The 4,236-nt window shown below is 39.3% G+C and overlaps 1 pseudogene; it reads right to left on the bottom strand.

Moving 5' to 3' along the window:
* Positions 1–972: 972 nt before the first annotated feature.
* Positions 973–3,868, bottom strand: LOC102746921 (ferredoxin-2, mitochondrial pseudogene; annotated as a pseudogene).
* Between the last annotated feature and the right edge of the window lie 368 nt (positions 3,869–4,236).

Raw genomic sequence — 4,236 nt, 5'->3', positions numbered from 1 at the left:
TGATATATATAAATTTAGAGTATATGGGAAAGTCTTTCTGAATGATTTGGTCTTACAGTTTGAACATACTTTGTATGAAGGTGACTACAAATTAATAAGCATGCAAAAGTTTTTGTTTTGACAACTGAAAATCGCTGAGTAAATCTTATTTACTGATGCAGTGCTCTACCATATTATGTTATACTAATTAATAACTTTGAGAAATTTACAGAGGCTTCAAAGAATCTGATTCCTGAAGTGATAGAGTATAAATCCTGAACACTGTTAGTACCACAATAAAAACTTTAAAGTTTGCTCTAAATTAAGTTTAGGGAAAAAAACATTTGATTAGGATTCAGCAAACCTCTACTTTAATCTTTATTATCACTCATCATGTCTCACTCAGCCTTTCTGGACCTCAGATTCTCCATGTTCAAAATGGAGAAATCATGGGCTGTACCCATTTCATAAATCACTATGGAAAATCAGTGCAACAATATAAGTGAAAATCATGAAGAATGAAGTCATAGACAAATATAAGAGTTTTTATTGATGCTATCAGGCTAGGAAGCATCTATAGATTAAGTCCTCTGAGATAGTACAATGTTATAGGAGCAGACAGTAGAGGTGAAAGATCTCATTTAACCATTTAGAAAGTGACAATTTGTTAGTTTCCTTTTATGGAAGGAGCATGGAAGCAATATTAATAACATTCTTAAAAACAAGAATGTGAAGGGGCGCCTGGGTGGCTCAGTCGTTAAGCGTCTGCCTTCGGCTCAGGTCATGGTCCCAGGTCCTGGGATCAAGCCCCACATAGGGCTCCCCGCTCCATGGGAAGCCTGCTTCTCCCTCTCCCACTCCCCCTGCTGTGTTCCCTCTCTTGCTGTGACTCCCTCTGTCAAATAAATAAATAAAATCTTAAAAAAAAAAAAAAAAAAAGTGAAAACAACAGTATTCTTTTTTTTTTTTTTTTTTTCCTGTGAGACAGTTTTATTGTTGTTCCAGTCACATTCCACCCTATCTACACACTGATTCTCCTGAGTTTTGGGGAGGCCACCCCAGCAGGGCTGGGTCCCCCTCCACCTCCCAAACCAGAGCCTGGACATGGGATCTTTCTGAGGCAGGGGCTTTGGCCTTCTGGTTGCTTCCAACATCTCTCTCGGGCCTGTCCATGCTCTGGGCTGGGCTGGCAACTTGGCTATTCCTCCAGTCCCCGCCCCAAGGCCACGGGTGCCCGGGGTGGTGCGGCTGCCACGTCAGTGGGGCTTGGGGACACGGCCGTCCGCGTAGAAGTTCCTGGTGATCCTTGGCAAGGTGAATTCGGCCCTTTCCAGCTCAGGAGTCAGCACGATTTGGCAGCCCAGCTGGGAGTTCTCCTGAAGAAGGGGGGCCATGGCCAGCATGTCGTCCTCCCTCTCAGCAGGAGGAGGCAGAAGGTCCAGGTGGTCCTTGCTCACGTACACGTGGCAGGTAGAGCACACCAGGGAAGCTTAACAGGCCCCTTCCAGGTCCACTCTGTGGCACTGGGCCAGGTGGAGAACATTGTCCCTCACTCTGCCGCTCACTGGAATCCGTTGGCCTGACCGGTCTATGAACACCACGTTCACCACATCCCCCGGCCGCTCGGGGCCGCCAGCTGCTGCTTCCCCCGCCAGGCGCGAGCCTGTTGCTCGGAGTCTTCTGGCTGTCACTGGCGCCGCCGCCTTCCCGGACCCCTGAGAGTCCCCAGGCCGGCTCCACCAGGCTCCCCTGGCCGCCCCCAGCAGAATCCCAGCACTCACGCCTCCCCAGGCCACGGAGGTGGCCAAAACAACAGTATTCTACAGTTCATTAAAAAAAAGTCTACATATTTTAATTTTTTATATAATTTATGTTAAATGTTTTAGAAATACAAAAGTAGTATATATATTCTATTTATTTTATGTGTCATGTTTTGGAGCTCCTCATAGGTAAGGAGTATATTTTAAGTACATTTCATTAGTGAGGAAAGTGAAGCTCAAATTTGTTGAGACATACCAGATTCATGAAGAAAAGACACATAAGTAGGACTAAACAGTTGGCCTTTTGTTTTTATAGCCTATGCTCTTTTCTGTACAACCCATCAGTTCTTTTATTAAAAGATAATTACTGCATATTGACATCAGATGACACAATGAACTTGGTGCTCAAGAACACTAAGAGTAGTGTGGCTGAAGATTAAGTCTTGTGGTTTGTACCAAATGGCAGTCCTTTCACCTTTTGGACAGAGACCTTGTAGAGGTTGATATAACATAGGCAGCTATGAATATTTAATATTTTTAGTAAAACCAGTTGTTTTCCTTGCTCTCTATAATTTCATGAATGAGACCACCAGCAAAAATACTGGAAAACAAATAGTTTTCAGTATGTCAGACATTTGACACTCCCATCTAGATAAAGAGGGAGGAAGGAAAGGATGTACGTTATACTTCCAGGCCCCAAAGCATGATCTGAGTAATCTGTTATTTCAATAAATAAGTAAATAAATAAATAGTGTTTTAAGTTCACTATTCTATGTTGTTAGGTGTTTTAAAACCAAAACAGAACAGAGATTTAACACTTATTTTTTAACTATCACTGAATGTAATTCTGATTAAAGAATTAGCTCATTCTCTTCAAGGACTATTGCTTGAGACCTTGAGGTCAAATCAAAGGTCATCAATTTGGAGGAGAAGTAACATTTGAAATCACCTTATAAACCTAAACTAGTGTTTCCTTATGCACCTACCAGTCACCTCCTTTCTTATTCCTGGCCCTTTGCATCAGGGTTTCTGAGGTGGGAGGTGAGCAACTACAATTTAAAGCTCTTCTAGGTATTCCCAGTGCACACTTCCTGGAGAATCACTGACCAAGTGATAGTAGTACATCACTAAAAGAGCACCTCATTTTGTTCTTTTGCAAATGATTTCCGTTAGGACTATTTCAATAAGACTTTAAGGCTTCTTCTAATTTTCCCCAGACTATACTTGTAGTGGTTCACAGTCTAAAATCCTCTTTATATTTACCTCTAGAATCTATCCACATTTCTAGTGAGGCAAAAATCTTCCTGGTAAATATAAGCCTTTCTGTTTATCTTTTCAACTTTACCTGACAACACATCAAAAAAAAAAAAAAAGTTGAATGAATGTCATAACTTATACACAGTCTAATACAGGACTACATTTATTAAAAAAAAAATTATCTTTCTCCCTTAGATAACATTTTTTTTCTCCTAAAAAATTGAGATTACAACAAGAAAGATGCATGTCTACCCATGGTAAAGGGTATATGTGAAATGATGTACTCTTATTTAGGTAATAATAGATTTACATGCATATACATTTCTTTATTTGTGTCAGATATAATTCACACATTATTATATATTGCAACAGAGGCTTTTATCTTAAATTAAAACTCAAATTTTGACTATGTTGCATTCTATTTTATTTATGTTTATTGGCATAAAAGTGTTGAATTTTTATACAATGCTCTTAAAGAGATGGAGCCCTTTACTTTCATTTGGACTGTCTTAAGGCTTTGAAATGTTTGTTTTCACTTGACTCATTCCATTGATAAAAGAGCAGAAAGATCCAGGAGAGTTATCAGTGACAGGTTACAGTGCTATTTATGAATATCAACCACTGGCTCCACACTCAGAACCAAGTAGTAGAAGAATATGGAAATGTCTCTACTCAGTCGTGTCTGATATTATTTCTAGACTGTTCCCAAAGAAAGCTTATTTTTGCTCTTGCCAAACCAGAACATTTATATTAGAAAATCACCTTCTATGCAAAGAATCTATAACCAATACACTGCAGATTTCAGAAGAATGTAAGTAGAGAATTTATAAAATTATCTATAGTAGTTCAGTTCAAAATCTTACCTTAGGCATTCCTTACAAAATTGTACTTTTGTGCTTCAAATCCAACCCATGCTATAGTATTTAACCTTCCTACATTTGTGCTTCCACTCTGGTTATGCCCCAGACTCTCACTCTTCCATCCGTTCATGATACAGAGTACCATATCTCTCTCTCTAAACTTCTGTTTCCTTACTTGTATAACATCACCTATTCATTATTTAATAAGGTCTTCTAGTTTGATTATCTCTTTTGTGCTAAGTAAACAAGTTTTTTTAAAGTGCCTCCTCAACTTATTTTGAATGAACACTTCAAACTAGTTTTATTTTGCAAAATCTTTCCTTGCTGAAGATCTGGAGTAGTGACTTCCAGTCTGTGAACACCAGAGTTACTACAAAGTA

Source organism: Leptonychotes weddellii, chromosome 8, assembly GCF_054177405.1.
Source record: "Leptonychotes weddellii isolate Sample4059 chromosome 8, ASM5417740v2, whole genome shotgun sequence".
NCBI lineage: Eukaryota > Metazoa > Chordata > Mammalia > Carnivora > Phocidae > Leptonychotes > Leptonychotes weddellii.
Note: the sequence above shows the minus strand (reverse complement) of the source record. Positions and strands in the feature narration are given on the sequence as shown.